Source organism: Macaca mulatta, chromosome 19, assembly GCF_049350105.2.
Source record: "Macaca mulatta isolate MMU2019108-1 chromosome 19, T2T-MMU8v2.0, whole genome shotgun sequence".
Taxonomy (NCBI): domain Eukaryota; kingdom Metazoa; phylum Chordata; class Mammalia; order Primates; family Cercopithecidae; genus Macaca; species Macaca mulatta.
The window spans coordinates 65814785-65830901 of NC_133424.1; the positions used below are offsets into that span (position 1 = coordinate 65814785).

At 48.8% G+C, this 16117-nt stretch overlaps 1 long non-coding RNA gene across 1 annotated transcript; it reads left to right on the forward strand.

Moving 5' to 3' along the window:
* Positions 1–6255: 6255 nt before the first annotated feature.
* Positions 6256–12303, forward strand: LOC144337297 (uncharacterized). The gene is made up of 3 exons (XR_013410270.1): positions 6256–6388; positions 7398–8816; positions 9207–12303. It is a non-coding gene; the product is annotated as an uncharacterized LOC144337297 (long non-coding RNA).
* Positions 12304–16117: the final 3814 nt, after the last annotated feature.

Below are 16117 nucleotides of genomic sequence, written 5' to 3' on the forward strand. Positions count from 1 at the left end.
TTGCAGTGAGCCGAGATCGTGCCACTGCACTCCAGCCTGTGGGACAGAGCCAGACTCCGTCTCAAAAAAAAAAAAAAAAGAATTCAGGACAAGTCCTCAGTGTAAGGCAAAAGCAAGTTTATTAAGAAAGTAGCCGGGCGCGGTGGCTCACGCCTGTAATCCCAGCACTTTGGGAGGCCGAGGCGGGCGGATCACAAGGTCAGGAGATCGAGACCACGGTGAAACCCCGTCTCTACTAAAAATACAAAAAAAAAAAATTAGCCGGGCGCGGTTGTGGGCGCCTATAGTCCCAGCTACTCAGGAGGCTGAGGCAGGAGAATGGCGTAAACCCAGGAGGCGGAGCTTGCAGTGAGCCAAGATCGCGCCACTGCACTCCAGCCTGGGCGACAGAGCGAGACTCCGTCTCAAAAAAAAAAAAAAAAAGAAAGTAAAGTGGTAGGGCCAGGTGCGGTGGCTCACGCCTGTAATCCCAGCACTTTGGGAGGCCGAGGCGGGTAGATCACCTGAAGTCACCAGCCTGGCCAACATGGCCAAACCCCATCTCTACTATAAATACAAAATTAGCCAGGTGTGTTGCCTCACACCTGTAGTCTCAGCTACTCGGGAGGCTGAGGCAGGAGAATCACTTGAACCTGGAAGGCAGAGGTTGCAGTGAGCTGAGATCACGCCACTGCACTCCAGCCTGGGTGACAGAGGGAGACTCCATCTCAAAAACAGAAAAGAAAAAGTAGTGAAAGAACAGCTGCTCCATAGACAGTGTAGGACACTCCTGAAATTGGGAGGAACATATCCACCCTAGGTCCAATGCGCACATATATGGGGAGATGTGCTCTGCTACGAGGGTTTGTGATAAAGGATTCCTTTTTTTTTTTTCATTATTTTGCAAGAATTGATATTATCTTTAAAGCAAAACTAGGAATGCCTTTGTTCTCCAGAGATCAGGATATCTGAACACGCCCACATCTGGGTCTGTTCAGTAACCATTATTAATTTGTCCCTTAACTGTAAACATCCAGAGGCTCAGAATGCAGCCCAGCAAGTCTCAGCCTCATTTTCCCAACCCACACTCAAAATGGAGTCACTCTGGTTCAAACACCTCTGACAGAGTCCTGGGGGAGGTGAGGACACAGACTCAGGGGAGAGACCTGAACTATCTTAAGATGGTCCTAGGTTGAGGGTAGGATTATCTTAGGGAAAGGACCAGAGCCCATAGTAGGAATCGGAGAATATAGGCTGGGGAGGACTCTAGACCCCATAGGAGTGAGTTTGAGGGGGCAGAGGAGTGGCTAATGGGCATGGGAGGGCCTGGTGCGTGGGAAGGGACGGTTAGAGCTCGGGGATGAATTCTGGGAGAGAGGGATAGAGTCCTGGAGAGAGGCCTTAGGACTAGGAGAGGACTGGAGTGCTCCTGAGTGCAGCTGCGGAGATGGAGGGCAGATGCTACCTCCTGCAGGAGAACCTTAGGCACGGGGGATGGTGGTGTGGTTAGAGCTCAGGGGTGTCCTATAAAGGTTGGCAAATATAGGGTTAAAGTCCTGCTTGTTTGATTTACCTCAGGGGTAGGGTTACATTTCAATCAAAGCTGCTTAGTTCTCGGATTCCAAATACCTCAGCATTAGGTTAAGGATTCAGATGCTCCAGGGGTGGTGGGGAAGTGAGGGAGCTTCCAGACCCAGGTTTCAGAGCTGGGTATCTTTCTGGTCTAGGCTTCAGTACCCTTAGGAATCAACCTCATACGCAGCATCATCCTGCTTAGTGCCCCTTTCCCCTGTGGACCCTACGCCAACATGAGCAGAAGGGGCCCAGGGTCCCCTCCTCGCCACCAAGAGCAACACGGGTGGTGGGGTCACTGCCCTTCCCGGCATTCCCGTGTAAACAGAGGAGGAGCTGGGTGGGGTAGGAAGAGAAGAGCAAGGGACGGAGTGTGAAGAGGAGAAGCAGGTGGAAGATAGTGACAGGAAGCTGGAGGGATGTGGGGGTGGGGGTGGGGAGAATACTGAGAAACAAGGAGACTGTGCAGAAAGGCAGCACTGGCCTGGCCATAGGGGACGCAGCCAAGGCACAGGAAGACAGCCTGGGAGGACACGGTTAGTTCACAGAAGGAAACGTGGGAAGAATGTGTGTCAGGCAGGACTCTTGGTTCAAGGAGCAAAATCCAAAGTCTACATAAAAAGCCCAGAGGTGGGCCGACGCGGTGCCTCACGCCTGTAATCCCAGCACTTTGGGAGGCCGAGGGGAGTGGATCACTTGAGGTCCGGAGTTTGAGACCAGCCTGACCAACATAGTGAAAATCTGTCTCTACTAAAAATGCAAAAATCAGCCTGGCACGATGGTGCACGCCTGCAACCTCAGCTACTCAGGAAGCTGAGGCAGGACAATTGCTTGAACTGGGGAGGCGGAAGTTGCAGTGAGCTGAGATCAAGCCAGTGCACTTTTCTGAGACAAAGCAAGACTCTGTCTCCAAAAAAAAAGCCCAGAGGTGGCCAGGCGCAGTGGCCCATGCCTGTAATGCCAGCACTTTGGGAGGCCTATGCAGGCAGATCGACTGAGGTCAGTAGTTAAAGACCAGCCTGGTCAACTTAGTGAAACCTTGTCTCTACTAAAATACAAAAAGTAGCCGGGTGTAGTGGCCCATGCCTGTAATCCCAGCTACTCAGCAGGCTGAAGCAGGAGAATCACTTGAAATCAGGAGGCAGAGGTTACGGTGAGCTGAGAGTGAACCACTTCACTCCAGCCTGGGTGACAGAGCAAGACTCTCTCTCAAAAAAACAAACAAACAAACGAAAAACTACAAAAAGCAGTAAGAGCCATGGGGCAAGGGGTGACCATGAAGTCAAAGAGCTTTACTAAAGTAAGTCATTATTAAGCCAGGTGTGGTGGCTCACACCTGTAATCCCAGCACTTTGGGAGGCCGAGGCGGGTGGATCACCTGAGATCAGGAGTTCAAGATCAGCCAGACCAACATGGGGAAACCCCATCTCTATTAAAAATACAAAATTCGGGCCGGGCGCGGTGGCTCAAGCCTGTAATCCCAGCACTTTGGGAGGCCGAGACGGGCGGATCACGAGGTCAGGAGATCGAGACCATCCTGGGTAACACGGTGAAACCCCGTCTCTACTAAAAATACAAAAACTTAGCCAGGCGAGGTGGCAGGCGCCTGTAGTCCCAGCTACTCGGGAGGCTGAGGCAGGAGAATGGCGTGAACCCGGGAGGCGGAGCTTGCAGTGAGCTGAGATCCGGCCACTGCACTCCAGCCTGGGTGACAGAGCGAGACTCCGTCTCAAAAAAAAAAAAAAAAAAAAAAAAAAAAAAAAAAAAATACAAAATTCGCTGGGTGTGGTGGCAGATGCCTGTAATCCCAGCTATTCAGGAGGCTGAGGCAGGAGAATCGCTTGAACCCAGGAGGTGGAAGTTTCAATGAGCCGAGATCGTGCCACTGCAGTCCAGCCTGTGCAAGAGTGAGTGTCTCCAAAACAATTTTTTAAATTTAAAAAAAAATTACATATATATTATATATATAATATCTAAAAAACAAAATACAAAAGTAGCCTGATGTGGTGGCACCCACCTGCAGTCCCAGCTACTCAGGAGGCTGAGGTGGGAGGATCACCTGAGCCCATGAGCCCAGGAGGTCGAGGCTGCAGTGAGCTGTGATTGCGCCACTGCACTCCAGCCTGGGCAACAGAAGGAGACCCTGTCTCTAAATAAATAAATAGAAGCTAGAAGGGTTTTGAATGTTCGCAATACAAATAATAAATGTTTGAGGTAATGGATATGCTAATTACTCTGATTTAATCATTACGCATTGTGTACAGAAATCAAATTATCACTCTGTATCCCATAAACACATGTCATTATTATGTGTAAAATAAAAAATAAAGAATTTATGAGAAAGTATTTACTGCAGAGCAGACATCATTTTCTAGAGAGGCAGTAATTACATAGTTACGGAAGCCAAAGGGCAATGGGGAAGGTTCGGAGCTCTTTTAGGCACATGTGGCTGAGTGAAACTCATCACCCAAAGCCGCCCCATCTGAACACATGCACACAGCAAGACCAACAGAATAACTGCACGCATTCCACTTGCTCTTTGGACAAATGTATGGGGTGACCTCACCTGAGTTTGCACTAAACCTGGAGTCATTTATTTCACAAGTTTTCACAGCACCAAGGGTCAGCAAACTGTCTGTTAAGGGCCGGTTAGTAAATCTTTCACTAGACACGTATTTTGCAGGGCGCATGTGTTCTCTGTCACGTATTCCTCTTTATTTTTACAAGCTTTAAAAAATGCGAAAACTGGCGGGGCATGGTGACTCACGCTTGTAATCCCAGCATTTCCGGAGACCAAGGCGGGAACTCAAGAGACTAGCCTGGATGGCATTGAGAGACCTCGTCTCTACAAAAAATGGAAAACTTAGAAGGGGGTGATGGCGCTCACCCGTAGTCTCAGCTACTCAAGAGGCTGAGGTGGGAGGATCCCCTGAGCCTGAGAGGTCAAGGCTGTGGTGAGCTGTGATTGCAGAACTGCACTCTAGCCTGGGAGTCAGAGTAAGACCATGTCTAAGAAAAAAAAAAAGAAAAGAAAAAAAAAAATGTGAAAACCGCTCTTATCCCCTACAATGTACAAAAAGATCCTGGAACAGTGGTACACACCTGTAATCCCAGCACTTCAGAAGGCAAGGCAGGAGAATCACTAGAAGACAGGAGTTTGAGACCAGCCTGGGCAACAGAGCAAGACTCTGGGCCGGGTGCAGTGGCTCATGCCTTTAATCCCAGCACTTTGGGAGGCCTGGGCAGGCAGATCATCTGAGGTCAGGAGTTTGAGACCAGCCTGACCAACATCACGAAACCCTATTAAAAATTAAAAATATAAAAACTATTAAAAATATAAAAACTAGCCGGTTGTGGTGGCAGGTGCCTGTAATCCCAGGTACTCAGGAGGCTGGGGAAGGAGAATTGCTTGAACCAAAGAGGTGGAGGTTGCAGTGAGCCGAGATTGCACCACTGCACTCCAGCCTGGGAGACAGAGCGAGACTCCCAGCTACCAGGGAGGCTGAAGCAGGAGAATCGCTCGAACCTGAGAAGCACAGGTTGCAGTGAACTGAAATAGGAAAGAAAAACAAAAAAGATGGGGGCTTGTTATGTTTCCCAGGCTGCTCTTGGACTCCTGGGCTCAAGCCATTCTCCCACATTGGCCTCCTGACCTCAGGTGATCCGCCCACCTTGGCCTCCCAGAGTGTTGGGATTACAGGCTTGAGCCACTGCGCCCAGCCCACTCCAGGATTTTTATAGTTTGATATCTCACATTTAAATCTTTAGTCTTGAGTCAATTTTTCAATATGGTGAAAGGCAGGAGTCCAGTTTCATTCTTTTTTGTTTGTTTGTTTTTTAGAAAATCCTAGGCCGGGCACAGTGGCTCACACCTGTAATCCCAGCACTTTGGGAGGCTGAGCTGGGTGGATCACTTGAGGTCAGGAGTTTGAGACCAGGCTGGCCAACATGGTAAAACCCCATCTCTACTAAAAACACAAAAATTAGTCGGTTGTGGTGATGGGCACCTGTAATGCCAGCTACTCAGGAGGCTGAGGCAGGAGAATTGCTTGAATCCAGGAGGCGGAGGCTGCAGTGAGCTGACATTGCGCCACTGCCCTCCAACCTCGGTGACAGAGCGAGACCCTGTCTCAAAAAAAAAAAAAAAAAAAAAAGAAAAGAAAATCCCATTAATTGTTCTACCAAAAAGACATGTGTACTCATATGTTGATTGCAGCACTAAGAGTGCTGTCAGTCTCATTCTGTCATCCAGGCTGAAGTACAGTAGCGTGATCTTGGCTCACTGCAGCCTCTGCCCACCAGACTCAAGCAATCCTCCCACCTCAGCCTTCCGAGTAGCTGAGACTGCAAACATGCACCACCATTCCCAGTTAATTTTTCTTTAATTTTTGCAGAGACGGGATCTGGCCATGTTGCCCAGGTTGGTTTTGAACTCTTGGACTCAAGCTATCTCATCTTGCCCTCCGAAAGTGCTGGGATTACAGACATGAGCCGCACTACACCCTGCCCAGTGTCAGCCTTCTGCGTGTGGCTAGCCAGTTATTCCAGCACCATTTATTGAATAGGAAGTCCTTTCCCCTTTTCTTGTTTTTGTCAGCTTTGTCCATCATCAGAAGGTTGTAGGTGTGTGACTTTATTTCTGGGTTCTCCATTCTGTTCCATTACTATATGTGCCTTTTTTTTTTTTTTTTTTTTGACAGAGTCTCACCCTGTCACCCAGGCTGGAGTACAGTGGCACAATATCAGCTCACTGCAACCTCTGCCCCCAGGTTCAAGCAATTCTCCTGCCTCAACCTGCCGGATAGCTGGGATTACAGGCACGCACGATCACGCCCAGGTAATTTTTGTACATTTAGTAGAGATGGGGTTTCACCATGTTGGCCAGGCTGGTCTCAAACTCCTGATCTCAAATGATCTGCCTGCCTCTGCCTCCCAAAGTGCTGCGATTACAGGCGTGAGTCACTGCGCCTAGCCTATGTGTCTATTTTTGTACCAGTAACATGGTGTTTTGGTTACTGTATACTTTTTTTGTTTTACATTTACTGGCTTATTAAAAGGACATTACAAATGACACAGATGAAAAGATGCATAGCACGAGGTATGGGAGAAGGGGTGAAGAGTTTCTGCGCCCTCCCTTGGCACACTACTCTCCAGGAGCCTACAAGTCCTCAGCTATCAGGAAGCTCCTAGTTACTGTATCCTTGTACAGTTTGAAGCTGGAACGTCATGCCTCCAGCTTTGTTCTTTTGCCTTAAGATCACTTTGGCTATTGGGCTCATTTTAGGCTCTATATGACTTTTACAATGGTTTTTTTTTTTGAAACAGAGTCTCACTCTGTCACCCAGGCTGGAGTGCAGTGGCGTAATGTCAGTTTACTGCGACCTCTGCCTCCCGGGTTCAGGCAGTTCTCCTGCCTTAGGCTCCCGAGTAGCTGAGATTACAAGCACGTACCACCACACCTGGCTAATTTTTGTATTTTTAGTGGAGACGGGGTTTCGCCATATTGGCTACGCTGGTCTCAAACTCCTGGCCTAAGGTGATCTGCCCACCTTGGCCTCCCAAAGTGCTGGTATTACAGGCATGAGCCACCTTGCCCGGCCTACAGTCGTTTTTTATAATTCTGTGAAAAATAATATTGGTAGTTTGATGATTCTAGATTGCTTTGGGTAAATGGCCATTTTAAAATTATTTTAATTATTAAAATTGGGGGTACATAGTAGGTGTACGTATTTATGGGTTACATGAAATATTCTGAAACAGGTACACAATGTACAATAATCACATCAGTGTAAATGGGATATTCATCACCTCAAGCATTTATCCTAAAATGGCCTTTTGTTTTTCAGATGGAGTCTCTCTCTGTCGCCCGGGCTGGAGTGCAGGGGCACAATCTTGGCTCACCGCAACCTCCGCCTCCCAGGTTCAAGCAATTCTCAGGTCTCAGCCTCCAAGTAACTGGGATTACAGGCGCCCGCCACCACGCCTGGCTAATTTTTGTATTTTTAGTAGAGACAATATTTCACCATGTTGGTCAGGCTTGTCTCTAACTCCTGACCTCATGATCCCCTGGCCTCGGCCTCCCAAAGTGCTGGGATTACAGGCGTGAGCCACCTCGCCTGGCAATGTGGTCTTTTTAATAATATTGATTCTGCTAACCCATGAGCAAGGAAAGTTTTTTCATTTGTTTGTGTCAACGATTTCTTTCAGCAGTGTTTGGTTTGTTTTTTGAGACAGAGTCTCACTATGTCACCCAGGCTGGAGTGCAGTGGTACAACCTCAGTTCACTGCAACCCCCACCTCACGGGTTCAAGCGATTCTTCTGCCTCAGCTTCCTGAGTAGCTGGGACTACAGGTGCACAGCACCACGCCCAGCTAATTTTTGTATTTTTAGTAGAGACGGGATTTCACCATATTGGCCAGGCTGGTCTCGAACTCCTGACCTCAAGTGATCCACCTGCCTCAGCCTCCCAAAGTCCTGGGGTTACAGGCATGAGCCACTGCACCTGGCCCCTTTCAGCAGTGTTTTGTAGTTCTCCTTGTTGAGACCTTCCAGTTCCTTGGTTAGATATGTTCCTAGGGGTGTGTGTGTGTGTGTGTGTGTGTCTATTGTAAATGCGATTGCGTTCTTGATTTCACTCTCAGCTTGAACATTATTGGTGTATAGAAATGCTACTGATTTTCGTACACTGATTTCATATCCTGAAATTTTACTGAAGTTGTTGATCAGTTCTAGGAGCCATTTGGCAGAGTAGAGTTTTCTCGGTATAGAATTATATCATCCGTGAAGAGAGATGACTTGACTTCTTCATTCCATTCCCTTTGGGGATGCCTTTTCTTTCTTTCTCTTGCCTGATTGCTCCGACTAGGGCTTCCAGTACTATGGTGAACAAAAGTGGTGGGAGTGGCGGCTTTGTCTTTTTCCTGTTCTTAAGGAAAATGCTTCCAGCTTTTGCCCATTCAGTACAATGTTGGCTGTATGTTCGCCATAGACAGCTCTTATTATTTTGAGGTATGTTCCTTCAATGCCAAGTTTGTTGAGGGTTTTTATCATAAAGGGATGTTGGATTTTTATTTTTATTTTTATTTTTTAAGATGTAGTCTTGCTCTGTTGCCCAGACTGTGGCACAATCTCAGCTCATTGCAACTTTCGCCTCCCAGATTCAAGCAATTCTCCTGCCTCAGCCTCCCAAGTAGCTGGGATTACAGGCACACGCCACCATGCCCGGCTTATTTTTGTATTTTTAGTAGAGACAGGGTTTCACCATGTTGGCCAGGCTGGTCTCAAACTCCTGACCTCAGGTGATCCACTCGCCTCGGCCTCCCAAAGTGCTGGGATTATGGGAGTGAGCCACCGCACCCAGCCAGGTGCCAGAATTCTTAACACTGGTTCCTTTTCATCTGGAAACGCTGGCACTTCTGATTTTTGTAATTATTTTCATGCAGATAGAACTTTTTCTTTTTGTTTCCCTATACTATTATTGTCCCCCTCCCCTTTCCCCTACTCCCTAGGGAGTGTGATTGTAGAGAACGTTGGGTAGGGTTTTTGGCCTTGTTTCTATAGCCCTATGCACTTTTTTTGGCAGGTTCTATTTATTTATTTAGAGATGGAGTCTTGCTCCCGCCACACAGGCTGGAGTGCAATGGTGCCATCTCAGCTCACTGCAACCTCCACATCCCGGGTTCAAGCGTTTCTCCTGCCTCAGCCTCCTGAATGACTGGGATTATAGACGCATGCCACCACACATGGCTAATTTTTGTATTTTTAGTAGAGGCAGGGTTTCACCATGTTGGCCAGGCTGGTCTCAAACTCCTGATCTCAGGCAATCCACCCGCCTTGGCCTCCCAAAAGTGCTGGGATTACAGGCGTGAGCCACCGTGCCCAGCCTTTGGCAGGTTTATATTGGGCTGTGCAGTTCAACCTACAGGCCAGGAGATGGCACTTCAGGTTGAATGTTGCCTGCGACAGAAGCAGGTGGGCTTGTACCTGATCTTGGTTTTCTGGGAAGTACTGTCTGTTGTTTCAGGTGCTGGGCTGGAGCATGGAGTGCCTGGTGCCATGAGCTTCCTGTTCCCTGGGGTGGGGGACACAGCTGGGCAGAGCTGGAGCCCATAGCTTGCAGAGGAATACCCCAATGATGAGGGCAGGCACCAGGCCTATGAGGGTGGCTAAGAGGAACTCCAGGTGAAATGTGCTGAGGCCTATGTGTAGGGCTGAGGGGTGGGGGGTGAGGACATTGCACCAGCTTCTCATCTAGACTGGCAGGAACATGAATCGTGTCCCGTCACACCCCTATCATGGGGTTCATGGCTCCTAGTTCAGATGCACACTGTACTCCTTTCTTTCTTCTTTTTTTTTTGTGAGACAGTCTTTTTAGTAGAGATGGGGTTTCACCATATTGGCCAGGCTGGTCTCGAACTTCTGACCTCAAGTGATCCACCCGCCTTGGCCTCCCAAAGTGCTGGGATTACAGGCATGGGCCACATCACCCAGCCAGCACACTGCACTCTTTCCCAGGACCACAGTGTGGTGGAGAGCCTCGGGAAATGCCTGTTTCACGGCTCTCTGTGGAGTGGTTTTGGAGCTGCACATGGTCACTCAGCCTGGTCCAGGGAGATTGAGGGCACACCTGGCCTCTCATGCACTGGCACTGCAGCTTCATGTAAAAGGGGCACCACCTCTGGAGCTGTGCAGGTGTGTGTTGTGGTGGTGGCCAGCTGGCTGGGCCTGACCTCAGGCCCTGAGGGAAGTGGTCAGGCACCAGCAGTGTTGGAAGGGGGTGGGCAGTTCCCCAGTTCCCTGAGCTCCATGGCCCACTGGAATGCATGTATGAGTCCCAGTGGGGCTGGAATGGAGGTGGGGCTGGCGCAGCATTCAGGTGCTGACTCTGATGGAGAGGGGCGGGCTGGTCCCCGGCTCACTGGCCAACTCTCCAGCGGGTGCAGGCAGGGCACTCTGGCAATAGGAGCCTGGGGGATGATCCCAGGCTTGTTGGATAGGGTTGGCAGATGGGCACTCTCTGGGTCACAGCTGAAATGCCTGGGGGGTGTGGGGGTGAGCACTGGAAGCCAGTAGGTAGTGAGCCCCTCTGGGCAGGGAGCCTGCGGTAGACAGTCAGGAGCCACAGGAAAGTTGAGGCCCCAGCCTGAGGGCAGCAGGGGCAGGACCCCAGTGGCAGCCACCACGGAGGGCCTGTCAGTTACCTCTGGGAGTTCCCTGCCAGCGGAATGTGGAGAGGCCACCGACCAGGGTGCTGAGGCTGGGACGGGGCAGCAGTGCTGGGGGCCTAAGCCGGTCAGCCTGGCCTGGCAAGGAGCAGCGGAGGCAGGGCCTACAGCCCATCCATCCTGTCCTCAGCATGATCCTAGCATAACTTCACCACGGGTTCTTTCCGCCCTCTGCATAAAGACAGACCAGGGCATGGCAGGAGAGAAAGAGTTTGATAGACACGAGGCCGGTCATGACACGTGGGAGATGGAGTTCATACTCAAACCATCCAAGGCTCACAGGTTAGGTTTTCAAAGGCAGTTTTGAGGAAGTAAAATCAAAGGCAACTTGGAAGGGGTGGGGGTCCGCAGGTTACAGATGCTTGCTACTGATTAGTTGGGGCAGAGGTGAAATCCTAGGCCTCCTGGGGGCTAATTCGCTCCTAAGTGGGGACACAGGAGCGGGGCTGTTGGTCCAGGTGCAGCCAAGGGTGTCAGACATGCAAAAAAAAAAAAAAAAAAAAAAAACTGGAAAGGTATCTCAAAAGACCAACTGGGGAAGCTGTTTATCTTCCAACCTCTGGAATGTCAGCGCCTTAGCAGGATTCCGGTTCTTCCCCCTGCCTCAGCCTGATGGGCTCCTATTAGCTTTACAAAAGCAGTCGAGTTCAGAGTAAAGCCTATGGTCATTTAAACTGTAGCCTAAATGTCTTCAAAAATTAGCTTGGCCCAACAGCCCAGGATTAATGGAGGGTGAGTTAGCTTAGCTTACTGTTCGCATTTTCCCACTGACAGACAGAACTTTCGCACAGGCGGCTTCACTAGCAGGGGGACAAAGGGCCTGGCCTTCCTTGTTGCTGGGGCTGTGGCAGCTGACACCAGGGTGCTCACGGGGCATCCAGGGGTCCAAGGCCTGTGGGGTTCCACACGGGCTTGAATGCTGCTCTGCAGACACTCCAGGCTGCCTCCAGCTTGCTCTGGAAGCTCAGGGGGTCCGGGGGGCTCTTCTCTGCCCAGGATTGCAAAAGACTGTGTCAGAAGTGTGGGTCCCTGGCCGGGCATGGTGGCTCACGTCTGTAATCCCAGCACTTTAGGAGGCCATGGCGGGTGGATCACCTGAGGTCAGGAGTTCAAGACCAACATGGAGAAACTCCCTCTACTAAAAATACAAAAAAAAAATTAGCCGGGCATGGTGGCGAGCGCCTGTAATCTCCGCTACCTGGGAGACTGAGGCAGGAGAATCGCTTGAACCCGGGTAGCAGAGGCTGCTGTGAGCCGAGATCACACCAAAGGAAAAAAAAAAAAAGAAATGTGGGAACCCCAGGGGCTCTCACTCTCACCCTTTCTCTGCATCAGGGAGCTTCCCCCCGCTCCGCTCCAATCCCAGGAGGGCAGCTGCCCAACCTCGCCTGTTCTCCAAGTCCCACCACAGCCCTGGTGAATCCCAGTGTGGGGTCCTGGTCTATGCCCTTGAAGACCGGGCAGTTACCCTGTTTCCTCTCCATGAGAGCAGCATACACTAGCTGTGTCCATCAGCCATCATGAACTGCAACCCACAGTCACATCTGTTAATAGTAAAATATTTTCATACTTTATTTATTTGTATATTTTATATTGATCATGTTAATATTTTATTTTTATATTGATTATATATTAATGCTTTCTGTTGATTAATGTTAACATTTTGGGTATTAGAATTTAGGTATTTTGGGTTAGAATTTCAAGTTATTTTTGCTTTTTTTTTTTCGAGACTGTCTCACTCTGTCACCCAGGCTGGAGTGCAGTGGCGTGATCTCGGCTCACTGCAAGCTCCACCTCCCGGGTTCATGCCATTCTCCCGCCTCAGCCTCTGGAGTAGCTGGGGCTACAGGCGCCTGCCACCACACCTGGCTAATTTTGTTTTTGTATTTTAGTTTCACCGCACCCGGCCTATCTTTGCTTTTTTAATGTGGCTACTAGAAATATTGAAATTACATACTTGGCCAGGCGCGGTGGCTCAGGCCTCTAATCCCAGCACTTTGGGAAGCTGAGGAGGGTGGGTTGCCAGAGGTCAGGAGTTTGAGACCAGCCTGGCCAACATGTTGAAACTAAAAAATACAAAAATTGCCGGGCGTGGTGGTGCATGCCTGTAATTCCAGCTATTCGGGAGGCTGAGTCAAAAGACTCCTTTGAGCCCATGAGGCAGAGGTTGCAATGAGCCAAGATTGCGCCACTGCATTCCAGCCTGAGCAAGGCTTGCTCTGGGCAAGAGCAAGACTGTCTCAAAAAAAAAAAAAAAGAAAAAAAAGAAATTACATACTTGATTCTCATCGTATTTGTTTGAACAGCACCAGTTCTAGATAAAAATGTGGCAGTATTTTTCAAAATCTTTTATTTTGAGACAGTCTCACTCTGTCGCCCAAGCTGTAGTACAGTGGTACAATCTTGGCTCAGTGCAACCTCTACCTCCTGGGTTTAAGCGATAATCCTGTCTCAGCCTCCTGAGTAGCTGGGATTACAGGCATGCACCACCATGCCCAACTAATTTATGTGATTTTAGTAGAGATGAATTTTCACCATGTTGGCCAGGCTGGTCTCCAGTGCTGGAATTACAGACGTAAGCCACCATGCCAGGCCAAAAATCTCCTCCTGTCTATTCCTTTGAGTCAACATTTCCACTTATTACACTTTTTTTTTTTTGAGATGGATTCTAGCTCTGTCACCCAGGCTGGAGTGCAGTGGTGCAATCTCAGCTCGCTGCAGCTCAACCTTCACCTCCTGGGTTCAAGCAATTCTCTGCCTCAGCCTCCCGAGTAGCTGGGATTACAGGCGCTTGCCATCCTGCCAGACTAATTTTTGTATTTTTAGTACAGACGGGGTTTCACCATCTTAGCCAGGCTGGTCTTGCACTCCTGACCTCCTGATCCACCCACCTTGGTTTCCCAAAGTGCTGGGATTACAGGCGTGAGCCACTGCGCCCAGCCACACCATTTTTATAGCATTAATTTAACTTTCTTCCATGACACAGATACATGGACATTGTCATTTACTCAAGGAACTTCCTGTTATATCCTCAGGATCTCCTTTGTAAAAATTACATTGATCACTGACTTTCTGTGCAGTATGTGGCAAAACCCATGAGGATATTGGAGGAACAATCTACCTTCTCTCTTTTGCCAGACTGGACTCACAGTTATTCAGCTATAATGTAACAAATGAACTAGACAACTGAAACTTTAAATAAGGACACAAAATGAGAGAGTAAGTGTTTTGACAAAAGTCTCAGGTGAAATCAGGCCAGCTGCCTGCAGGCAGGGACCTTATTGGCAAGACACATCCTGAGTAAACAGGTGGAATGTCGTTGTGCTTCAAGCCATGCCGGGAAACAGAGGAGAAGCCGAGGACAGGAAAGAATGAGGGCATCTGTGGAATTTGCAATTTTACTCAGGATGTCAGGTTAAGTCTTGCTGAGAATGTGACTTTCAGTAAAGATCAGATACAAGTCTCTTAGAAGATGCCAGAGAAAATCTGTTTAAAGTAAACATGATGGCCAGGCACGCTGGCTCACGCCTGGAATCTCAGCACTTTGGGAGGCGGAGGCAGGAGGATGGCTTGAGCTCAGGAGTTTGAGACCAGCCTGGGCAACATGGTGAAACTCCATCTCTACTATAAATACAAAAATTACCCTGGTGCGGTGCTGCATGCCTGTATTCCCAGCTACTCGGGAGGCTGAGACAGGAGGATCACTTGAGGCCAGGAGTTCCAGACCACACCCGGCTATTTTTTTTTTTTTTTTGAGATGAGTTTCATTTTTGTTGCCCAAGCTGGAGTGCAATGGCACGATCTCAGCTCACTGCAACCTTCGCTTCTGGGTTCAAGCAATTCTCCTGCCTCAGCCTCCCAAGTAGCTGGGATTACAGGCACCTGCCACTGCACCCCAGTTAATTGTCTGTATCTTTAGTAGAGACAGGGTTTCACCACGTTGGCCAGGCCTGACCTCAGATGGTCCACCCACCCTGGCCTCCTAAAGTGCTGGGATTACAGGCATGAGCCATCACACTTGGCCATTTTCAATGTTTTCACCACAAAAAAAATGGTATGTAAGGTAATGAATATGTTAATCAACCTGATTTAGCAATTCCACAATGTATACATATTTCCAAGTATCATGTACAGCATAAACATAGACAATTTTAATACATACAATATATGCAATTGTACATCATAAACATACACAATTTTTATTTGTCAATTTTTTTTAAAATGTAAGTTTTTAAAGTTATTTTGGCTAGGCACAGTGGCTCAGGCCTGTAATCTCAGCACTTTGGGAGGCTGAGGCAGGTGGATCACTTGAGATCAGGAGTTCAAGACCAGTTGGCCAACATGGTGAAACCCCGTGTCTACTAATAACAATTAGCCGGGCACAGTGGCACGTGCCTGTAATCCCAGCTACTCTGGAGGCTGACGCAGGAGAATCACTTGAACCCAGGAGGCGGAGATCGCAGTGGGCCAAGATCACACCACTGCACCCCAGCCTGGGCGACAGAGCGAGACTGTCTCAAAAAGAAAAAATAATAATAATAATAATAAAGTTACTTTGTTAAGCTGGGCATAATGAGGTGCCTGTAGTCCCAGCTACTCGGAAGACTGAGGCAGGAGGATCACTTGAGCCCAGGAGTTCAAGTTCCGCCTGGGCAACAGAGCAAGTCCTCATCTCTATAACAAACAAACAAACAAAAAACAAAATAAAGTTTTTAAAAAAGCATTTGCTCACTGGCAATGCACATGGGGCTTTAAATGCATCCCACCTTCACACTCGGCAGAGCTTCACTCTCCCTTCATACAGAGGACACCTCCAGTGGACTGGCCCATCCCTTTTCTGTGGTGAAACTAGTTCAGCGAGGCACTAGGGATGTTTTCATGAGGAGTCTGGAGCTTGACGCAGGTGGCTGTTGATCGTTCTCCAAGCTGTGTCGGATCCCATATCCAAAATATACAGCAAATCCTAACAGGGAAATGAGACAATGACAGGAAATGTAGTCACCCCTTCCCTTATAAATGCCCTATAGCGATTATACTGTGGTCTGTTTATTTGGAGGTTTTCTTGTTTCTTTTATTTAGAGATAGAGCTTCGCTCTGTTGCCCAGGCTGGAGTGCAGTGGCATGATCATGGCTCACTGCAGCCTCGATCTCCCGGGTTCAAGCAATCCTCCCACTTCCACCTTCAGAATAGATAATGACTACAGGCGGGTGCCAACTGTGCCCGGCTAATTTTTTTTTTTTTTTTTTTTTTTTGAGACAGAATCTTACTCTGTCACCCAGGCTGGAGTGCAGTGGCACAATCTGGGCTCCTGTCACCTGGGCTGGAGTGCAATGGCATGAT